The sequence below is a fragment of the Rana temporaria genome, chromosome 2 (assembly GCF_905171775.1).
Source record: "Rana temporaria chromosome 2, aRanTem1.1, whole genome shotgun sequence".
In the NCBI taxonomy this organism is placed as follows: Eukaryota; Metazoa; Chordata; class Amphibia; order Anura; family Ranidae; genus Rana; species Rana temporaria.
Genome location: NC_053490.1, coordinates 257,175,687 through 257,200,490, shown reverse-complemented (window position 1 = coordinate 257,200,490; position 24,804 = coordinate 257,175,687). Strand labels below are relative to the sequence as shown.

General features: G+C 42.3%; 1 protein-coding gene across 1 annotated transcript in view; it reads right to left on the bottom strand.

The window, feature by feature from the left end:
- Window positions 1-24,804, bottom strand: part of DOC2B (double C2 domain beta) — a 675,394-nt gene that overhangs the window by 277,970 nt on the left and 372,620 nt on the right. The window lies entirely within an intron of this gene.

Here is a 24,804-nt window from a genome sequence, read left to right as displayed (position 1 = left end):
TCTCCCCCTCCCCCAGGGTGTTCCCCCAAAAGTGTCGTCTATTAAAAGACTAGTATAATAACTAAAACAATCATCTCGAAGCGTGTCTTGTACTAAAGGTATCATGACCGTAGGAGAAGGAAAGGAAGAAAGGAAGAAAGAGAAGAAAAAAAAAAGGAAAGAACCAATAAGAGAAGAGTTGATTGCCAGTAGTCCAATTAAGTACCTGAGGGGGTCAGAACCTGACCCGGCGATAGGGAGACGCCCACATGTCTGGCCCAAGGTTCCCATATGGCCTCAAAACTATCCCTGGTATTGGAGATAGAGCTGACCATTTTTTCCTGCGTCATGATCCATGAAATCTTCCCCTTAGCTGCTAAGAACGAGACCCTAGGTTGCTTCCAGGCTGCCGCTAGAGTGGTTTTAGCTCCTATGAGCATGAAAGCTATCAGTTTTTGTATGGGTTTGGAGACTCGAGGAATTTCGGAACCTAGCAGAGCGATGTGCGGGGATTTCTCCACCTGTACTCCCGTAACTTTTCTGATAAGGCAAAAGATTCTGTTCCAGAATCCCCTGATTCTGGGGCACTCCCACCAAACGTGTAGCATCGTGCCATGCGTTTGACAGTTGCGAAAGCATAATGGGGAAGACGTAGGAAACATCGCAGCCAATCTACTGGGTACCAGGTACCACCGCATCAGAACCTTTATGTTAGCTTCAGCTAAGGAAGTATTCACTAGACCTTTGAAAGTTTTCAAACCTACCTTGTGCCATCTATTCAGGTCCCAGGTCATCCGCAGATCCCTCTCCCATGCCTCCATGTATGAGAATTTTGTGGAAACCTCGGATAGAGCTCTGTATAATATAGATATTCCCCCCTTGTGTTCCGTCATTTGTTTACACCAACTTTCGTAACTAGTAAGAGTTGCGTGCCTGAAATTGTCAGACCAGTGGGATGAAACAAAGTTAAAAATTTGGGTGTGCCGGGCTCTTTCCGATAGCGGTAAATCAAGTGTCCTCACGCAATGCTCCAGTGAAAGTGGGCCCGTGGCTGTCAAAAAGTCGCCTATTCTATAGATCCCTTTGTCCAGCCACCATTGGAAAGCTGAAATGTCCATCCCTATAGGAAACTGTGGGTTGAGAAAGATCCGTGTCAAAGGCTTAGTCTCCGAGACTAAAGAAGGAAGGTGTCTCAGGCCATCCCAGAGTCTAAAAGATTGCGACAATGTAGGGGACAGTATCGAAGGTCTAGATTTTTGTGATGACCAAAAAAGGCTCTCTATTGAGAGGCTAGGGATCGCAAAACCTTCCATATCTATCCACTCTGGTTTTTCACATTCCGCAAAAATAGCAGAAAATTGTGCTAGTCTGGCTGCTTGGTAGTATTTAAACAGATTTGGTAGTCCAAGACCTCCTTGTGTTCTGAGCCCATAAAGGACATTTTGTGCCACTCTATAACCTTTGCCCTCCCAAATGAATTTCAGAATTTTACTCTGTAGTGAACGTAGTTGGTCTTTTTTAACCACTATTGGTAGAGATCTGAACAAGTAGAGTAACCTTGGTAGGAGGGTCATTTTGACTGCATTAACCCTACCTGTCCACGAAAGTTTGTGTCGAGCCCACGTCTGTAAGTCTAGCTCTAGTTTCCGAAATATAGGTGGATAATTAGCCTGGAAGAGATGTTCAATTTTGGTTGTAAGGTTTATGCCTAAGTAACGAATGGATGATTCGGCCCACTGGAACTCATAATAGGGTTTCAAGTGATTGATCACCGAGGGGAGGGTGGAAATGTTTAAGGCTTGAGATTTATTCCAATTCACCCGCAAACCCGAAATTTTCCCGAAGGACTCCAATAAGTTGCAAAGAATTGGAAGAGAGGTGGTCGGTGAAGAGATATACAGAAGAAGGTCGTCTGCAAAGAGAGCGCATTTATGGATTTGGGAGCCGCAAGATACCCCCCTAATATCCGGATCCGACCTGATCGCAATAGCAAGTGTCTCAATCGCTATTGCGAAAATCAAGGGGGACAATGGACAGCCCTGTCTAGTACCTCTAGCAATACTAATGGAGCTCGAAAAAAAACCCTGTAATTTGACCCGTGCACTGGGTTCAGAGTATAAAGATTTCAACAACCCCCGGAATTGTTCTCCAAAACCCCAGCGTCGCAGAGTCTCAAAGAGGTAATCCCACGTTATAGAGTCGAACGCCTTTCGTAGGTCTAAAGAAAGGAGGAGTCCTTCCTGCCGCGGGTTCCCATCCCAGCCCGACTGAAGCAGAGAAATAATATCGATTGCTCGCCTCACCTGGTCAGGGCCCTGTCTACCAGGGACAAATCCAACCTGATCCCTATGAATATATATTTTTATAAATGAATTTAACCTGTTGGCTAGTATCTTGGTCAATATTTTTAAGTCGTTATTGATTAGTGATATAGGTCTGTAATTTTCAACGAGCTCCGAGTCCTTATCTGGTTTGGGGATGACTGAGATAAACGCCTCATTTAAATTTGGGTGCATGGTACCGCCCTCCCTCCCCCGTTTTGAATTAAAAAATTTAGTGAGGTGAGGGGCCAAGGTTTCGCAGAAAGTCTTGTAATATGGGACTGAGAAACCATCTGGTCCAGGGGCCGAACCATCCTTAAGTCCCTTAATAACCTCTATAGTTTCTTCTATGGAGATCGGTGCCTCCATCAAGTCTACATGACTCTCCTGTAGGTTCGGGATCACTAACCGGTCCAAAAAGGAATTAATCTCGGAATGTCCGGCCATCCCTGACCCCCGATAAAGGGAGGTATAGAAGGTTTCAAATTCTTGCAGTATGCGTTTGGGGTTAAGGGTTGTTGTCCCGTCCCTGGTCTTAATCTTGGGTAGAGCGAACGAACGAAACCTCGGCGAGAGCTTGGTGGCTAGCATCGTGTTCATTTTGTTCCTATATAAGTAAAATCTAGCACTGGACCAATTTAGCGATCGTTCCGCCCTAACTGTCAAAGCTAAATTTAAAGCTAGTCGAGCGGCATCGAGCTGCGAGGCCTGAACCGTCGTCTGATCCTTCTTATGTTGTCTGCGCAGGGTTAAAAAGTCTTTCTCAAGCTTCATCACCTCCGCAGACTTTTCCTTCTTTTTTTTAGAGGCTATCTGTATGATCCTGCCACGAATGGTAGCTTTGTGAGCTGCCCACAATATCTCGGCCGAGGTCCCCTCAACGCTATTAAGTACAAAATATTCCCTGATGGCCCCATCAATCTCTGAAACCACAATAGGGTCGTGTAGTAAAGTTTCGTTTAATTTCCAGTGTGAATTGTGAGAATCTGAGTTTCGAGTTTGTAGCGAGCAAATCACCATGGAGTGGTCCGATAGAGCTGTGTCCGTTATGTTAGCTTTCATGACCATGGGAATATGTCTAGCAGATATGAATATATGGTCAATCCTAGAGTACGATCGATGCGGATGAGAATAGTGGGAGTAGTCCTTTTTGTTTGGATTGAGTTCCCTCCAAATGTCTACCAGGTTATGCTGATATATCAGTTTTGCTATGTGTGAGCTAGCTCTGGTTGGGCGTGTCAATGCTGTAGCTATAGGTCTGGATTTGTCCAAGCTTAGGTCGAATGCAATGTTGGAGTCTCCTCCACACACTATCATTCCCTCCAAGAGAGGAACTAAGGTATCAAACATAGTTTTAAAAAATTCGGTCTGTCCTCTGTTGGGAGCATAGTATGAAATAAATGACACTAGAAGTCCATCCAATTCCCCCTTAACCAACAAGAATCTACCATTAGGATCTCTGTGAATCAGGAGCGGGTTAAATTTGCAAGATTTCGCAAAAAGGATAGCCACCCCTCTCGTTTTATCCTCAGCATTAGCCAGAAAAAATTGTGGATATTGCGCATGGAGAAAGGAGGGTGTGTAAGTGGTCGGAAAATGTGTCTCTTGTAATAAGATAACTGACATCCTCCGGGAATGGTAGGACTGAAACACCTTCCTTCTCTTGACGGGCGAATTCAAGCCCTGAACATTGTGTGAGGCAACTCTAACCAGGTTCGGCAAAGTCAAGTTATGTGGTGAGGTCATTGGGGGAATAAAGTGGGTGCAATTTGGAACTTACCCCATCGACATGGAGGCATGGGAGACAGCAGAGCGAGACAAGACCGGAGCCGAGGCCTGGAACACTATATGTAAGATGACACATGCACGAACTGGCAATCAAGGAAAAAAGGTTAGTAAGAAGAAAAATAAAATAACAAACAAAAGTAGAAATAATACATTGTAAAATATGAAGTATGTCTTCACAACGAACATGGAGGGGAGATAGATCCCATCCACCTTCGTCAGACAAAACAGTAACGTAGCCCTTAACTCGGGCTACAGGACCAAACCCCGACAGCGACATAGTCCCCGTCCAGGTATGATCTGAGGCGCAAGGCAACTGCCTCAGCCCCTATCAACCCTTTAGAGTCAACAAGAAAACAGTAGCTTATCATATAACACTCTAAATATATACTATCACGGCTCAACAGTAAAATGTACGGATCACGGTCAGTGCAAAGAACATGTAACTAGAAAACAAAACAGTCTCCAAAACAGGAAAAAAAGAAAATCTTTCCCCTTTCCCTTCTTTCCCTTTCCGGGTATTTCATGGGTCCCCAGCCACGGATAGAGAACCCAGATACACTATACCTAACAGGTATAATATCCTCCGTTAAAAGCACCAAGCGGAAGAAAATTTCCAGAACAGCGGGCGAGACCGCTATGATGATTAGTTCAAGTCTTTGTGGTGTCTTTGGTGCGTCTGCTTTTGCTTGTGTGCCATGTGGGGGATAAAGGACTTGCCGGGGTGGATCGTTTGGAAGGACCTGGTGGAAGGTTTGACGTGTCCATTGCTGAGTCCAGTGAGATCAGTTTTAAGGCTAGCAAAATTTTTTCTCCTTCAGATAGCGTGGTAAAGGCGTGAGTTTTACCCTTGAAGGTAAATTTTAAGGCGAACGGAAATCCCCACCAATATTTGATGTCCTTTTGGGACAAAATCAGCAATAAAGGTTTCAGCGATCTGCGTTTTTGTATAGTAGCTGCAGAAATGTCAGCAAAGATTTGAATATCCTGACCCAGAAAGGATATGCGGGGTTGCTGACGGGATGCCCTCATGACCTCCTCCTTTACTGAGAAGTAATGGGGTTTTACTATAATATCTCTGGGAGATCCATCCTTTCTCAGGGGGCCCAGAGACCTATGGGCCCTGTCCAGCTCCAGCTTGTGGGGTGCAATAGCGGGGATCATGCTTTTGATGAGGTCCTGGATAGCTTTGGGGATGTCTGTAACGGATTCAGGGAGACCCCTCACCCTAAAATTGTCCCTTCTGGAACGATTTTCGAGGTCGTCGATTCTAGTGAGGGCCACGTCTAGTTGTTCCTGAAGTGATTGTATTTGGTCAGTGTTCTGGTTGGTTCTGGATATAGTGATGTCCAATTTATTTTCTATGATCTCCATCCTGAAGCCCAGATTCTGGAAGTCAGCATGTATTTCCTTAGTAATGTTAACTGCTGTTTGGGCTAACCCACGTTCAAGTAGTTCAGAGAACTTCAAAAAGAGCTCCCCTGCATTCTGAGGTATTTCTGATTCTGAGTGACCAGCAGCCATAGAGGCTGGTGAGGCCTGTATTACACCTTGTGCCTGGCCCTTGTAATGTAGCAGTGTGGAGTCTGACTGGGGGCCCAAGGCAGCTGCTGAGGGAGCTAGGGAACCTGGAGAGCCTTGGGCCAGCAAAGGAGGGAAATTTAAAGTGGCTGGAGCGATCACTTGCCTCAGGTCAGCGTTTCCCCCTGCGTGAGGTAGTTGTTGCTGAGGCGCGGCCGCCATCTTGGAATCGGCCTGTATCTCTAGCGCCGTGTAACTCGCCTCCAGGCCCCTCTGGACCGCTCCGCTATACATGGGGGGCTCGACCGAGCGTTCCCCAATCTAATCCGACCCTCCGGGGTCTTGGCACCGCCGTGAAACCGGTGCTAGGGCTGGCGTGGGGCTGAGGCAGAGCGGAGCTCCTAGCTTACGCGGCCATCTTGGACGCCTCCGCGCATGCGCCTCCCTGTTACAAATTTTAATCTTCATCCTATGCTGTTTTAAAAAAAATCATATGCCCTCATAGGTCTCTTTTACTGCAAAACCTCCATGGCACTGATATTTGTGGCTGCAGAGTTCCATGCTCTTTCTGTATAATATATAAGCAATAATGCAATGTACAAACACATCAGTTCAATTGTATATTATATTAGCACAGATAAAACAGATACTATCAATGATACAGCAGGCGGCACCTTGGCATATATTGCTTTTTTAACAATTTAGGTCTAAATTTTAATATTTTGTTTATTGTCTCCCTTTATATTGTAAAGTGCTGTGCAAACTGTTGGCACTATATACATCCTGTATAATAATAAAAATAATGATATTAAAAATTAATACTTATTAAAGTAATGGAACTGAGACCACATTGTATGATCAGTAAAGTAGCAGGATCTAAATGATTTTTCAGATGTTGTATTCTTAAGGATACATTAAACTCTTGTCTTTTAATTTCCAGTTTTTCAAAGCATATTTGGAATCATGTTCAAATTTAAATAAAAAATACTCCTTATTCAATATACTGCATTACATTCCTTCCATAGCCAAAAGGCAGTAAGTAACACATAAAAAAAAATTCAGGTCCATCTCATTATGAATAATTAAATCTCACACAAATCCTCAGACACCAGGATATTAATGCCATTTTACTCTGAGCTTTGTCAAGAAGTTCAGTGGAAATAATCATAATAATACTATCTACATCCTTATTATTAAATATAGGTATAAAGTGTTTGGCATGCAAATAGGAAAAAATTTAAATAAAATAAATAAGTGCGTAACGCAACTAATGTGGGTTATATAAAAAATATTGTCTGATAAATTTGTGATTTGCATAGAATGAGTAAGTTTTCTTCTTTTTTATTTGCAATCTGAACCTTGGTCATTGTAGTAAAGAGGCCTTTTATGTTCTTTTATGTTTACTAAAACAGATTTTGGATGATATGAGATGAGTTGAGAATAAATGCATTTTTCTAATCTTCCATTATTGTTTATAAAATGTATGCATATTCTTGTGGGTGTGCACATTTGTTGGAAGCGGCTTTACAAAAAAAAAAAAAAAAAGAGGCTGGTGCAGGAAGGCTAACATGTGTAAAAAATGTCACCTGGTTGAAGTGGCACTTCAGGAGTACAAATTGTTATTGTTTCACTACAGCATCCTTTGGGACATTACCATGCCTAACATTATAAGTATCAGTAAAAAGTTCAAAATACTGCAATAAACACCATTAGAACAGCACATGAAGACAGCTTTTTCAACATGGTTTACTGAAAATGTTAATTTGCTCTGGGAAAACCATGCTAAACATATTGGGGCAGATCCAGAAAGAATTGCATGGGCGCAGCGTATGTGAGATACGCTACACCGCTGTAACTTACTTTTTGTAGCTTTGAATCCACAAAGAATTTGCGCCATAAGTGTAGTGTATCTCTCGCGGCGTAACAGCGCCTAATTCTAATCGGCGAGTAGAGGGGCGTGTTTCATTTAAATGAAGCGCGTCCCGGGCCAAACGAACTGCGCATGCGCCGTCCCTAAATTTCCCGCCGTGCATTCTGCTAAATGACGTCGCAAGGACGTCATTGGTTTTGACATGGACGTAAATTACGTCCATCCCGATTCACGGACAGCTTATGCAAACGAAAAAAAAAATTCAAATTAAACGCGGGAACGATGGCCATACTTAACATAGCAGGTTTAACTATACGCCACGAAACAGCAGCTTTAACTATACGCCGGAAAAAGCCGAATAGAGACGATGTAAAAGAATGCGACGGCTGCTCGTACGTTCGTGGATCGTCGGAAATAGCTAATTTGCATACTCAACGCGGATTACGACGGGAACGCCACCCAGCGGACGCCGAAGAATTGCATCTTAGATCCGAAGGCGTACGCCTGTCGGATCTAACCCAGATGCCGTCGTATCTTGTTTTGAGGATTCAAAACAAAGATACGACGCAGGAAATTTGAAAGTACGCCGGCGTATCAGTAGATACGCCGGTGTACTCGCTTTGTGGATCTGCCCCATTGAATTTATAATTCATGATTAAATTAAAGCTAATCTCGCACAACAGAATTCTTGGTTTTGTAGAGAACATAAAACAGGAACCTGTTTTTTTTGGCAAAAATTCAGTTTTCCCTTTACCTTGTTCATGTTTTTGCTCCCTGGGCAGTGCACACACGGTATATACTTTATAACAACTTTCTTTGAACATGTGCACATTCCAGTGGCAGTGAATGGCACAATTTACTGTGGAAACTATGACGAAGCATGACAATGCACGGTGCATTGGAATAGTTTTTGTAGTCCAACACAGTAACAACATCACAGCCTACATCCACATATCTTCTGTGGATGTAGGCTGCCTCAAATCCTTCAGTCTCTTCATCTAATCCCAGACAGACTCGACGATATTGAGATCAGGGCTCTGTGGGAGCCAAACCTGCACTTCCAAGACTCCTTGTTCTTTAAGCGGAAGATAGTCCTTCGTGACATTGGCTGTATGTTTTGGGTCATTGTCCTACTGAAGAATACATTTGGGGCCAGTAATACACCTCCGTGATAGTATGGCATGGTGGGTTAGTATATGCCTGTATTTCTCAGCATTGAGGACACCATTGATCCTGACCAAATCCTAATTCCATTTTCAAAAATGCAGCCCCAAACCTGTATGGAACCACCATCATGCTTCACTGTTGCCTGTAGACACTAATTATTGTACAGCTTTCCAGCCCTTTGGCGAAAAAATTCACTGTTGCTACAGCCACATATTACAAATTTTGACTCACCAGTCCAGGGCAACTGCTGCTCTTATTTTTCTGCAACACAGTTCCTATGCCTTCATGCATAGATAAGTTGCTTAGGCTTGTTTCCACAACTTTGGCTTTTGGCTATAATTCTTCCATGAAGACCACTTCTCTCTAGACAGTACCTGGACCCAATGGTTTCCAGCAATTCTGTGCTGATGACACTGCTGGACATCTTTCAACAAACCCAAAACCTTCAGCCAACGTTATTAACAACTATCTTCAGCATAAAGAAAAACAAGGTGTCCTGGAAGTGATAAGTTGGCCCCCACAGAGCCCTGTCAGATTACATGAAGAGAGAAAAGGATTTGAGGCAACCTATATACACAGAAGATCTATGGTTAGTTCTCCAAGATGTTTGGAACAACCTACTTGCCAAGTTCCTTCGAAAACATATTTTATATATTTTTGAAAGCATTTCTTAACTAAAACTATTACACAGTACTGTATATCTGTATATATATTTATGGTCAGAGCCCTATGACCAGAGAGATGTGAACCACTTAAAAACGCCACAAGACAAGCCACAAGGTCTGCTGGACGGTATGCCAAGAGAAGGAGACAAAACACTTGGATAGGGAGGATATTTTTAAATGGAGCTGGTGACATACTGGGCAAGCTTGCTGAAGGCTTGCAACATTTCTGCTTGCTGTTATAGAATGTATTGGGCAAAGCAAGCGGGTTCCTACCTGCCCATCTTCTTGGTGACATGGTCCGGTATCCCATGTTGTGATGCTGCCGACACTGCTCCGATCCGGAATGAATGTCCAGAATATCGGCAGGGGTCAAGGCCTAAGTTAAGAAATAGGATCCTAATGTGTCTGGTGAACTGGGTACCACTCAGAAAGTTGGTAAGGAACGGTAGAAATGGGCTAGACTCTGACAGGTCAGGCAGATGAGATAACAACTGGTCTAGAATGGCCACTGGGCATCAGGCGTTGTGAGTCTGGAATAGCTTGATATCTACCCCGCGACTGGACTGATGCATTTTTGGACACTACGAGGTGCAGGATGAACAAGGATGGCTTGGTAGGGTCATGTAAGGAGACAAAATGCTGCTAAGTAGAGTCTGATGGTATTATGTGATAGAGCCAGCTGCGTGTGATGAAGTATGATATGAAAGCCAGGATGTGTTTGAGATCTCCCAACACTCCTCCGGGGGTTGGAGGCTAGGAACCTGTCGTAGGAATTCCAGGCAGTACGGTAGGCCTTCAGGGTGTTTTCAGGATAATTACTGGTTTATAAGGCGGGTCACATCATGTAGGTGTTGCTTTAATCCAGCATCAGCTGTGACCAAGGTGAGATAAGAGACATGCTTCCTGACGACGTGGTAACACGAAACGTACGTCGAGGCGCCTGGTCACGCAAGATCAACGCACTTTCGGTCATGCTGGCTCTCTGGATCCGAGAGGTGGAACGCATGCCACCTTGCGAGCTTCCTCAGCGTGGAAACCGTCTCTCCACTAAATATACAATGCTGACTAGCCTCAGTGCCGGGGAAAGGCACCAACAAAAGTAAGGGGCCACTTGGCGCTGTCTGATTTTATACATTTTATTAAAACGATATTACCCTATGGTGGTTTTCTCTTTCTTCTGACTTACCTTATGTGTATGGAGTCTGGTGGAACCAAGTAATTAAGAGCCGCGCATGGAAACCATGGCTTATGTCATATGCTGTTATTGACCTCTTTTTAACTAAATAGGTCAACATCTTGTGGTAAGGTGCCATCCTTGAGCACATTTGTGGTGATTGTTCCATTTTTGGTGGAGGTGGAAACTTCTATTAGTGGGTTGGAATTATTCTTCGACCACAAGTCTATCAACAGCACTTTATTAATGGACTTTTTTGCACAATATTTATTCTATTTACATTTTTAAACCTCCTAAGTGGGGGTTATTTCACTGTTTGCTTATTTTGGACACTATCATTATTATTATTATTTTTCTTCATTTATGATTGTTTAATTATTCACTATCTGTAGCGCCCCCTGTCTTTCACTTTAGATAAGAGACATGGTCGGGTCGGCTCCAGGTTCCTGCAAAAAGAATGACGCAAAGTTAAAGCGGAATACTGCATCGGTCGATACATTGCACTTGCCCGGATATAGATGCAGAGCACATTGAATTGATGCTGCAGTGATAGTTGCACCAGCCTGCGTGGGAAGGAAATGATGGCTAGCAATTTGGACCTGCCTTCATTTATGATATTGGCTGTGGCCTGATTGTCTGTGGCAAATGTCACTGTTTTCCCTGCCCAGGGCTGCCCCAGACTTGAGCTGCTGCCACAATGGAGTAGAGTTTGTTTTGTAAGGAGGACTGACTGAACCCGGGGATCAGGATGATTTCTGGTGGCCATGGCCTTGAAACCAATAATGGGCAAAAAATTGCAGTGAAGCCTGTAGAGCAGGGGTGTCAAACTGGCGGCCCTCCAGCTGTTCCAACACTACAAGTCCCATCATGCCTCTGCCTGTGAGTCATGCTTGTAACTGTTAGCCTTGCAATGCCTCATGGGACCTGTAGTTTTGCAACAGCTGGAGGGCCGCCAGTTTGACACCCCTGCTGTAGAGGCTGCAGCGTCCATGTCTACCCAAGATGAAAAAGAGGACGCTGACAGAATGAACATTGATATGCCATTCCAGTTTGTGAGAAATTCGTCCCACATTGACAAATCATCTATTGCTGCTGTGTCTAGCCTAAGAATTTGGTTTGGATCTTGCGCCTGCGAGAGGAAACTAAGAGGCACAAGATGAAGGACTGCCCCTGAGGGATGATCCTCATGGAAAAATTAAGCATGCCAAGCAAAGATTGTAGCTGTCTCTTGGTGCAGCCTCAAGTAAGGGTAAAAGTGTGAACGACCAGGCTGATACGAGTTAACTTGCCGGGAGGCATTCTGGCCTGCAAGGACCGTGTGTTGAGCGTGACACCCAAGGTGGTAATGGACTATTCCGGGCCTTCTACTCTATTTTCTGCTATGGGCACATAAGATTACCAAATACCCCTCTTAAGCTGTCCATATATACTGGGGGCTCAATGGGTTTTTCGATGAGCAGGAAGCCATTGAGATAGTGGATCACTTTCTGGCAACGTGCGTGATGCGACAGGATCCAGGAAAGGGACTGGGCATCATCAGAGGGATGGCTCAATGGGCAGTAATTTGAAAGTGTCGGAGATGTCTGTTTTGGACAGCCAAGCGCCTACTCGTATGCTAATGATGGCTTGAATAGCTAGGTGGACTGACGAATACTGAAGGGGAAATTTTTCTGAGGGTATAAGGGAGTTCAAACTTGGAATGTAAGAACAACGAGGATCAGACAAATCGTACACAAAACAAAGTTCATTAGAAAACATGCCCTTTACAAATCCAATAGGCTTCTCTTTATAACTCCTGCGATTCCCCTTGGGCATCATCCACATAGCCTGTAACTGTTATACTGAACACTGATCCAGCATTTTCTTTGTATGTCGTTTTTCTATATAACATTTTAGGTGCAGCAATCCTTTCTTTGTTTTTTATACACCGTATTTGCCGGTTGTATAAGGCGACTGGGCGTATAAGACGACCCCCTAATTTTAATTTTTTTTTAAAGATTTTTTGCCTGTACTCACCGTATAAGATGACCCCCCTTCCAAGGCTTCCAACGCTTCATTTCTTCCTTCTGGAGCCATATTCTTCTTCATTCTTGCTGGAGCTGGAGCCAATCACGGCGAGCGATGTATTGTATTAATGAATTCAAAGCCTGCCATGCATCTCTGACTCTCAAAGCCAATCCGAGCAGGCTACTGTATGTAGCCTGCTCGGATTGGCAGAGGTTTTTACTCCAATCCGAGCAGGCTCTGTATTCATTTGAATACATCGCTCACCGGGATTGGCTAAGCAGCATATACTGCTTACCGAACATCCAGTAGGCATCCAAGCAGCTGACCCAGCATATAAGACGATGTAAAAGGTAGTCTTGTACGCCAGCAAATACAGTATATATATATATATATATATATATATATATTGTGGATTTTATTTTAGAGATATCTTTCAGGTACTAAACATATACTGTGCTTTGACCAGAAAATGTGCACACTTTTTTTATATCGCACATTCTGTAAAATTGTTTTACAGGGCGGTGAATTGCATTTAAGGAATGGAGGAGCAATATATATTACCCTATTATGGTTGTTAAATCTTAGCACTCACCAATTTATAACATTGTCTGATATCCACTAAAAAAAGGTAAACTACCGAGGCATGCCTTAGTAGAAGAACACTTTCAATGCAGTGACAGGTAATCAATTTGAGTTTGTTTTGCTACATTTGGGAATTAATCATTTTAAAAATGTAGTTATATGTTTTCACTGTAGGGGTTCGTTGGCTAAGATAAAAAAAAGCTAAAGTATTGAAATTCCTTGTTTTCCCGACTGTTATATTCCTGAATGTTAGGCCCCGTACACACGAGAGGATCTATCCGCTGGTATTTATCCGCGGATCAGTTCCAGCGGATAGATCCCCTGGTGTGTACGATCCAGCGGATATTTATCCGCGGATATTTTTCGGGCCGATGGATTTCCAGCGGATAAAAATTTCTTAGCATGCTAAGAAATCTATCCGCTGGAATCCTGTCCAGCGGATTGATCCGGTGGTCTGTACAGACTCACCGGATCAATCCGTCCGATCCCCTCCCTCGCATGCGTCGTAATGATTCGACGCATGCGTGGGAAGTCTTTACCTTCCAGCGTCATGCACGTCGCCGCGTCATCATCGCGGCGACGGCGTGACACGTCACCGCGGATGGATTCCGCGCGGATTTCGATCTGATGGTTAGTAAAACCATCAGATCAAAATCCGCCAGAGGATTTATCCGTGGGAACGGTCCGGAGGACCGTTTCCAGCGGATAATCCTCTCGTGTGTACTAGGCCTTAGTGGAACTGGGAGGTACCCGTCATATGGAAACTTCTGTTTCCCAATGCCTCATATCTCTAAGTCTTCCAACTTCCGTAGGGGTAAGTGTTTCAGATATTTGTCATAAAAGTCCTGATACAGTAATGTCATTTGTGCATTCGTATCCAGCGGAGCCTTTGTGTAGAAACCCACTAGCTTTTCAGGAAACATGCTGGATGTAGGCTTGGTGGTTTAGACTTGCACATTCCTCAAACGTTGTTTCTGCTCCCCTTGCCATACTATGATAGCCCTGTGGGAATAGCATGCATTGCCATTCTGTGTCTGTTTGCCAAAAGGCATAGACTGCCAGCTGGGCTGTGAATCAGGCATCAGCTTGTCTTGATGCTTTGGGCCTTTGTGAGAGTGTCTTGTCTTCTTTAGGTTTAGAGCTTGCAGTAGTAGTTGGGCCTTCAGATATCTCCTTCATTGATGCCCCTTTGGATTTTCCCTCCAGCTTTCCAACCTTGACAGTTAAGTCAGTTACAGTCTCCCCCTTTGGGCATTGTGCCTTAAAGTGGATATAAAGCTTAAACATTTTTTACCTTAATACATTCCTTGCATTTAGGTAAAAATGTTTAGATAGTAGTACCCCTTTAATCCCCCTTACACTTACCTAAGCCCTCATATATACCCACTGAACACATCTGTAGGTCTTCTCTCCCCTCAATTCCTGGTCACATAGGCTTTGCTGAGGCAGTGCAAGCCATTGGCTCCTTCTGCTGACAGTCAAAGCCAATGACGAGGAAGCAGGGGGCAGGGCAACTCGGCAGGGGGAGGAGCTACTTCCCACTCTTCGACTGCTTGTACAGCTTGATCAATTTCAGGCTGCAAATGTATCTTCTTCCAAAGTGGTGAGGGTCTTCCCAGACAAGAACCACAGCTTCCTGTACCCATGATTGACGGGTGCAGAGACAGTCTTCATAAGGCTTTGTAACAACTTCTCGATTTCAATGCAAATGAAAGTAGAAGACCTCTGGCAGCTCCACAGATGCTGAGGCAACCACCTTCGGGTTCTGACATGACCTGTGCAAAACTCTCTGGATTTGCGTCAGACATTCTCAGCTTGATCAGACAAGCTTTGTTTCATTGGTTAGCTGAAGGTTAACCCCCTGGAAACTGGAGGAGATCCCTTTTTCCACTCTATCAGAGCATGAGGTGCTTTCATTTGTCTTCACATTGAGAATAAACAATGTTCTTCCATCCAATCATTCCTTGACACATCAATCACTACACACAACTCTGGTTAACTATTTTGCTCTTGGCACCATTCGACAGCTGCAGTGGGGTTGGTTGCGGTATTTCATGGGCAATTTGTCAGGGCAATGGCTGGTGTTGGTGCTTCAATCATCATGACATCATAGTTGATATGGTGCCAGGATGATTGACACGTATTATTTCTAATAATTACAGGATGATGAGATGAAAGAAAAATCCTGGATCGCCGCACTCCTCAAAAAACGATGTCTTTATTCAAAACATGAAAAAACAACAAAAATTCATATGGAAAAAACAGCCAAAATTCATGCAGTCAAACAAGAAGTGGATTAGGAAAAAAGAGCTGACATGTTTCGCATTCTGTGATGCTTACTTGTAGCAATTACAGGATGATGTAATCTGCACATAACAAAGCAGCCAAAGAAGCCTTCAGCTGTGAGGGCGGAACTGCGGTGATGCAAGGTTGGTTGTTATTGATGATGGTGGCCTGCCGCCACCCCCCCCCCCAGCTGCACATGTAACAGAGCAGCTTCCACGGCCTGGCTGCAGAGAAGCCACAGCCCGGTGGTATGGGACCCCCGCTTTAAAGAAATCAGTTATGATACTATACTAAATATTATATATAAATGCAAATGTAGAGCTTTTCACAGTAAGGGTCATTCCAAAGAAGAACTAGAAGAACTTTGCTTCACAGATATATGATACTTATACTGTAAAAGGCTACAGCTATACTAGACCCAAAGGTTAAATGCAGTTCAATCTGCAAACCCTTCAGTCCCCACTAATTAAGTCCAGATTTGGTTTGCATCCACCTGTGAGCTAGGAATTCCTGGCGAATAGCTGCACAGGCTGGGCAAGGGTGACTCACCGGTTGTTAGAATGCCCTTGGCTGTTGGCTCCCTAACAAACAGCACAAATGGAAAGCTTTCATCTCCTCCTGTTGCAGCTGGAGGTTTGGCTTGGCTGAACACCCATTTAGTTTGACTGTTTGCCAACTTCCAAGCAAGGATTTGGATCAAACCAGAAGATCATTCCTAATCACAACAAACATAGTGGGGTTGCTTTTATAAAGGAACAGAAAATGTTAACTTTGCAAAGAGAATGTAGACTGAGCTTGGGAAATAATTACCCATGTTTACTTCAATCTAGCATCCATGTGCTAGAAAATAAACCCTTTTTTTAAATTTCTTTCACATTAGCTTAGGGAACTCACTTTATTTACCATCATTCACTTTGCTAAGTGAACAGTCTTTACTCCTTTACTAAATCAACTAACGGATCATAGATTCCCTGTAAGCTATAGCACAATAAGGAGCCATTCTCATTGAATTCAGTAATAGATTCCCTTTTCCTCAAGCAAAGCAGAGACAATTGACTATGCTTAACTTTTGATGAAGAAGTCCTTGGAATGTCTGCCATCTGCTGGCTTACTTTAGTAATTGTGAAGATTACATATTGTTGCAGTTTAGTTGATAAAATCAACGGCATTCATTTAGTGTAAGAGCAGAAATCACCAAATTGAAAAACATATTTGTATAGGAAAAACTCTCTATAAGAGGATATATCCTCAAAATTGGAGGATCAATGCATTTCCTAAGGCCTTAGTGTTCCTCTTTGTCATTCTTTGATTTTTCAGAATTTTAGAGAAAATGACAGCACAAATCATGCCTTAACCGAATATAAGGAAAACCAGCCAACTGTTTTCATGAAGAAGAGTGATTTCACAACCAGAGGGAGCAGCCATATGAATTCAGCTGAAGCTTTAATTAAACCAGAGCTGCAGGAATTGCCTAACTGTGGAGCAATTTCTACTTCAGCTGCATGAGGTACTCACATAGCTGCCAGCGCTGACACTTCTCACTTTAATGAGTTTTGATTAGATCGATAAATAAATGTTTTCTACTATGAATTGACGGATAGAAATCAAGACTTCATGGTTTTAATAAAAAGCTGTTTCTTGTCAATTGCGCTAACGCGCATTCTTCTAAACAGTGGCAAAGGAATCTTTTGTGGAAAGCTTTTGTTTCTTTACACAAAGGTCTCGGATTAGGACACAATAAAAAACAAGGTAAACAATCTTTAATCCATAGACAGCAAATTCAAAATGTTACACAGAAAATAAAATAAATAATGAGTCCTGATTATTTTAACAATTGAAAATGTCTGGGGAAGTTTCAGGCCGTATTCACACTTGTGTGGTGCGAATTCCAGCTCTCTTATCTCTGCGAATTTGGAGACCTGGGAGAGGGGAGGGGGGAAGTGTATTGAGGTGAATGAGAGAAATCCTAAAGAGAAATGAACACATCTGCGAATTAGATGTGTGCCCATAGAAGATAATGGGCCTGAGATCGCACCTGAGTTGCAGCGTAATGCCTAGAAAACGCACACGTTTTTTTCGGCAATGCGCAGTGCGAAAGCATCGCACATATGTGAACCAGCCTCATTGAAATCAATGTATTTTATAATGTTATACGAATTGGATGCGGTTTAAGCCACAACCAATTTGCATAGGTGTGAACCCAGCCTCAAGGATCCACAACAGAATGTCGCAGTGCTATTTAACCTCCCTGGCGGTATGATTCTGTCTGGAATTACGTACCAAAAGCGGTACAATTATTTTGCAAGGAAATTTGGCGTTTTATACTGTAGGCCTGTAATTTTTAGAAATAACTCACTTAAATCTGACCAAGCAAGAGTCCTGTTGGCATCCCGGGTATGATTTTTTTTTTAAAACAAAATTATAAATTATAATATAATAAATAATTATAACAAATAATAATATAATTATAATAAAAATTATTCAATAATGTAATCAACTCAAAATCACTGAAATTTGCTCAGTTGCAGAATTGTCGCTGTCATTATTTTATTTTTTTTATGACGAATTTCCCCACAAATCGCTATCGCACATTTCTGCAAGTGATTATAATTTATTATCGCTGTTTTCTAGCTGATCTAAAACCATTTTTGACATAAAGGGACACTTTTGGACAATCTACAGTTTTTAGGCAGAAAGAACATTTTTTATTATATAAAAGTAAATGCAGGGCACTGGGCAGACCACTAGGGACAAGGGGTGTGTGCATTTTTTACATACAGTACTGTAATCTATAAGATTACAGTATACTGTATGTAAAGTGTTTGTTTACTTTTTTGAATTTGGCGCCGTTCTCCGCCCCCGTGCGTCGTAACGTCGCAGGGAACGGAGATCGGCGGCACACGGGGACACTGTGAATCGAGCGAGGACGCCGCTCGCTCACACAGCGGGGTGGCATCGCTGGATCCAGGGACAAGGTAAGTAACTTGCCTGTGGATCCAGCGAGAAGGTAAGCCGCGCCGCTGCACACTCTGCACGTCCACCCCGATCGTGACTCGGGGATACCGATCCTAACATTGGAAACCTACCCCGAGTCACGCTCGGGTTTACCGCCAAGGGGGTTAAAGTGACATCACAGGAACACAAGTACAGTCCAGTGTAGATAATGAGCACCCCAGCTGCTCATAAAATTAACTTGAAGTTAGCCCCAATCACTTGTGGCTAGGGATAAGAAAAACTGACAGTTTTTGCGGGACATTTTAGAGAAATTTGGAATTTGGAGAAATAAATTGAAGTCAACGGAAAAGGCAGAATTAAGATGTTTTTTTAGCAGTGTTAAATTGTACAATATTTGTAAATGAGTGCTCCCGCCTTATCACTTTAAGTGTGTGGGATAGTTACCATATTTATCGGCGTATAACACGCACAGGCGTATAACACGCACCCCAATTTTAAGAGGGGAGTTTAAGGAAAACATTTTTCACAGCCCCCCCATCCATTATACATCCCCCCATCCATTATACATCCCCCATTCATTATACAGCCCCCATCCCCAGTATACAGCCCCTGGCCATTACACATCCCCCATCTAGTACACAGCCTCCCCATTCATTATACATCCCCCCCATCCAGTACACATCCCATCATGTAAACAGAAAACCAATCAGCGCAATAAAACACACAATAGCAAGCAGCTGAACACTAGGAGTCAATTAAAAAAATTCCTATGGTCAATAAAACAAGAGATAGTGCAGCGCTAAAAGTAAGTCCATAGAGAAGTCATCCACGTGATCTTCAAAACGTGACTTTAAGTAGAAAAATGCGGGTGATGAGCGTGGAATATAGTGTAAACCTCCACCAATAGCAGAAATGGCCGCTCACCTCACAGAATGGACCCTCTGTTACATAGGGTCATGTAAGCTTTCCCATGAGGGTATAATCCAGGCCATCAGCTCCAGACAGGGACCAAGCAATCGGACTCACAAATATTTCCAAGGGATGTTATCCAGTCATGTAAAAAGATGACAAACCATAGTGCTCTCCGCAGTAATAATGCGACAATTTTAATGTAAAAGGTAAAAAAACTTACAAACATAGGCACTATAACCAGTGCCAGGAAGACAGCGCAGTAAATAACACAGTGGACGGCTGCGGGTGACGTCACGTCCTTCCCTACTGAACGTTACGTCCCTTGGGGCGGGATTTCTTCAGCGGTTGTCCCCCCATCCTTTAAACAGCCCCCCCTCCCCAGTATACAGCCCCATCCATTATACATTCCCCCATCCAGTACACAGCCCCACTGCACTCCCAGGAGACCCCCAATCTCATGGGACAGTGCTGCCAGCATTCTCTACAGTTAAGTAAAAAAAAATCACTGTCAGCCCCTTCCACACTGCTCCTCCTGTGTCACTCCTATCGCAAACTGAAGCTTCCATACACCTCAATAGCTCCGTTTTTTTTTTCACTAACCTGGTCTCATGCTCTCCTCTGATGTTACACAGATGGTCATGTGACTGCTCTCCTCCTCCAATCAAAGCTACACTCAGAGGAGGAGGAGTAGAGCAGACAGAAAAAACTGTGTCAGTTTTATAATTACACTGACACAGGGGGAGCGCTGTAGAAAGGGCTGACTTTTTTTTTCTCAACTTCAGACTCTGCAGGGAGCGTTGTTCCAGGGCGAGGGGAGGTGGGATGGCCGGCCTGACACCCCCCCAATGGGTGGCTCCTGCTGGCGCACCGCCCAATCCCCACCCCTATTGGTAAAACATGATATCGGTGCCTAACACGCAGGTTTACCCTCTGTTTTCAGAGGAAAAAATGTGCGTGTTATATGCCGATAAATACGGTAACTGCCACAAACACTGATTAGCTAATCCGTGGCTAAAGAAAATTATATTGAATGTGGTATTGAGTTGTGCTGTTAGAGTGATGTGTAATATGTATAAATGTGTTCTATAAAAATCAATAAAAAAACAATAAAAAAGGATCAAAGACAAACTGAATACATTAATAATTAAGTAAATATATAAATTCTATTCTGGTATCAATCAGAAAATTGTGTAAACAAAAACTTGCAAATGCGCAAATAAATATTAAAATGAGGTATTTTATACATATACATTCACATAATATACAATCTTTAAAGTGATCAGTGCTTGAAAGTGTATAGACAAATAAATATTTAAACAAGTAGTGCGACTAAAATACATCCATCAATGAAATGTGACTGTAGTGCAATCGATCAAAAAATAAAATAGAAAAAACTGTGAGCCATATAAACAATCAGTGCACTCAGGGTAGGTAAATAAATGGTGTCTGTCCTTTCAAACGATGTGACACCTATGTGATTCCTAGCCTCTCACCTTACTGCATGTATTGGTATCTTTATTTAGTGGTCCATATGCCACTGCTCACCTTTAGGGGTCCTCTATTGGTCTGTCCTGAGGGTCTCTATGGTAATGATCTCTCCTCTGTGGTGGTCCTGGGGTTTCCTCCTGGTGTCATCCGTATTTTGTACATTTATAAAAAAAAGACTCCCCATAGCGTAGCATTGTTTAAAAGGTTTATTTACAAGAAACAACTTATTTACTCACTTTATAGAAATATAAAACGTGTATATAATCCACGAGTGCCCACGTGACTTTAGCAGGGTCACATGGTTGTGACGTAATGCGCAGGGTGTGAGTGGAGGCATATCGGAAGTGACACCAGCAGTATATGAGCTTGGCACTCGTGGATGATATGCACGTTTTATATTTCTAAAAAGTGAGTAAATAAGTTGTTTCTTGTAAGTAAACCATTTAAATGATACTATGCTATGGGGAGTCTCTTTTATATATGCACATAATATGAATTAAAGCAGGAGGAAACCCCAGGACCACCATAGAGGAGAGATCATTACCATAGAGACCCTCAGGCCAGACAGACCAATAGAGGACCCCTAGAGGTGAGCAGTGGCATACGGACCACCAGATAAAGATACCAATACATGCTGTTACCTTACATCACATAGGTGTCACATCATTTGAAAGAACAGATACCATTTATTTACCCACCCTGAACAGTGAGTTTTTGTATTTTTTGGATCGATTGCACTACAGTCACAGTTCATTGGTGGATGTATTTTAGTCTCACTACTTGTTTATATTTTCATTTGTCCATTCACTTTCAGGCACTGATAACTTTAAAGATTGTATATTATGTCAATGTATATGTATGAAATATCTAATTTTCATAATTACTTGTGCATTTGCACAAGTTGTTGTTTACACAATTTTCTGGATTGACACCAGGCTGATATGTTTACTGGATGGCACACAAATTATTATTGTATTCCGTTTGTCTTTGATCCTTTTCTATTGTTTTTTATTGATTTTTATTGAACACATTTATATACTATCCCATCACATAGGGGTTTATTTACTAAAGCTAGAGAGGGCAAAATTACTTACAATTCTGCAGAGAATTAGCCTCCAGGTTTTGTTGCTAAAGCTTAAACAAGCTGAGGTTAGAATCTGCTTGGTTTCTCTGCAGAATTGTGACAAATTTTGCACTCTCTAGCCTTAGTAAATAAACCCCATAATTTCTAACAGCACAATGCCACATTAAATGGTGCAATAGTCTTTAAATAACTCTTGAGGGTTAATTTTTTTTTTAATTGGGGGGGGGGGGGGGGGGTTCAGAAGGAAGTTATAATAGTCTCATGGTATCGTACATGTTACACATTAGGTAACATTTCTATATATAAAACAACTGTATCCGGAGGAAAATGGAAAGCAGATCTTCTAGTTGGGGGAAGTTTTGAACTTTGGAGTAAAGTTATTGAGATACATTAAACATGAGAAGGCTTGGTACTGTGGGATATCACAACTTCCCTCCCTTAGCTATTTATGTGGGGTAAAATATGGACCAAACTACGGGGAAGAGGAAATTGGGAGGAAGGGAAAACGGAGAGGGAAGAAAAATAAACGAAGATATAGAGAGTAGAGGAAAAGAAGCTTGAGGAAAAGAAGAAAAAAAAAGGGGGAGCTGGGACAGAATTGGGATGTATGGTAAGGTAGTATAGAGCAACATGTTAATTTTTTTAGTTGGCAGTGAGTATACCACACACTTCAATGTGTGCAAGGCAAAGAACTTGTATTGAAGTAGAGCAAAAATAGTTCACAACAAACCCTGTGGGAGAAGGCACAACCAGGAGCTTTCACAAATTCCAATAGATTTCAGACAAACTGACAAAAACTGTTAGAAGGGGCAGAATGTGGCCTGGGGAAGATGTCCAAAAAAGTTGTGATTACTAAGTTTTCTCTCGGCTGGAACCTGTCCCTGCCACTAGTACTGTCCCTGGCAGAAGGTTAAACTGTCCCTACGGTACCCTCTCACAAATGCGCACCAAAACCTGGGGACAGGGTCTTAAAAAAGACTTTTCTGACTCAAGATAGCCGCCTGGATGCAGCGCAACCAACCAGAATGCTGCCTCCAGGAACCAGGAAACCACGAAGAAACCACGTTTCCTTTGATTTCCTCTCCAGGCTGTAATGCTGCTCCACTTGGGTGCCACCTACAGTGGTGGTAGCAAATTGCACCGGCCTATAAGTACTGTGTCTGACAATTAGTGTTTAGGCTTTTATATGCTTTGGAATTAGGGGGACCAAGTGGTACAGGATTTGTCATGGTGGTTGCTAGAGGTTAAGATTTTCTATTATTATATATTATGATCTTTGTTTATTTATTGAATCCATTAAGGGTATATGTAGTTATTTGAAAAGTTGTGGAATGCAAATCCTAGCCACATTCAGAAGATGAACAAGACGAATAATTGTGCCTCTTATGGAGAACCAAAAGTTTTGTAACTTCTGGTAATTTCAGAAACCAATACTTTATTTTAATAGAATGTTCATGTTTTTTAGAACATGTTTTAATTTTTTTTAAGATAAATACAGTTGCAGCTATCACCGCATAGCTTTTTTGATAATCAAAACTGTGTCACTAACATGGCTTTACTAACAAAGCCATGTGATCACATATCATCACTAAGGCCCTGTACACACAGGCAAGAATCTCGTCAGGAAAAAACGTTGTTTTCCCTGACGAGATTCTTGGTAAGAAACTTTTGCCGCCCGAGTGTACAGACTTTCGTTTCAAAAGAACCGCTGTTCTCTTGAAAGGAAACAGGCCGACAAGAATTTCAACGAGAAAAAAGAGAGAAGGTTCTCTTTTGTTCTCATCGAGACTCTGGCCAGATTATCCTGACCAGAAACCTGAAAGCCTCGTACACGCGAACTGGAATCTCGGCAAGAAGCAGTTTTCTTGCTGTTTTTTGCCGAGAAAACTGGTCGTGTGCTTAAGGCTGCTTTCACACTGATCAGCTTTTCTTCTGTTTTTGCTTTAAAAAAATAAAAGTGAAAGAAAAACACATGACCAATAAATAAAAAAGAAAGAGAGAGCGGGACTTTAAATGAAGCATGTGCAGGGATCAGATTACAATGGATAGGGGGAAAATAATAAATCTGGAATAAGTTATTAATTTCAAGACTTTCAAATAATGCACCGTCCATGACTATATTGCATTATTAAAGAAATTTGGTAAACATATATATATACTTGACAGAAAAAGCTGGGGTATTTAATATAGAAAAAAGTTTTTTTTTTTTAAATCCTATGGAACTCTTCACACTGGTCAGTTGTGGGTTGGTTGCATTTTTCCTACTAGCGGCACTTTTGGTGTGGTAAAAAATCAGCACCAAAAATGCACCTCCCCTTTGAAATGAATAGAAAATGGATCCAATATGCTCATCCTTCTATACCTACAGCCAGTTATGCGCTGTTATAGGCACTTGATATTTTGGCTAGGGTGTTCCCGATTTCCTCTCCCCTCTCTTTTCTTCACCTCTTTACACTTTCCCCCTTTCTTTTCACTTTGGGACTCCTGCAGAGGAGGCCTCTAGCTGTGCATTTCTTTGTTCACCGCATAGCAAACATAATACATTTGCATCTAACTCATGAACACCTATTACCTTGTTACTGGTGCTCAGTTCCTGTTTTTATATACATTGTTAAATTGTTATTGCACTATTAACATTATTGCTCAGCCTTTTGTAACTCCTTTTCCACTTGATGCATGATTGCTACTGTTTTGTAAGTCGTTGTTCCCTAAATTTTACTTACCGTATATACTTGTATAAAGTTATATGTTGTATTTTTAAAAATCTTTAATAAAAACCTATTGAAACTGAAATGAATGGAAAACACATAAAAAAACATGGCAAAAATGCATAAAAATTTACCCCACAGTTGCGTTCTTGTAGCGTTTTTGAGTCACGTCCTCTTTCCCAGGTGTAAAACGCATGGGAAATGGACAAAAACGTGTGAAAAATGCAGAAAAGACACATATAGCCTTAGAAAACAAAGTGATGTTATTCTTTTTTATAAGGAAATTCAGCGTGAACAACA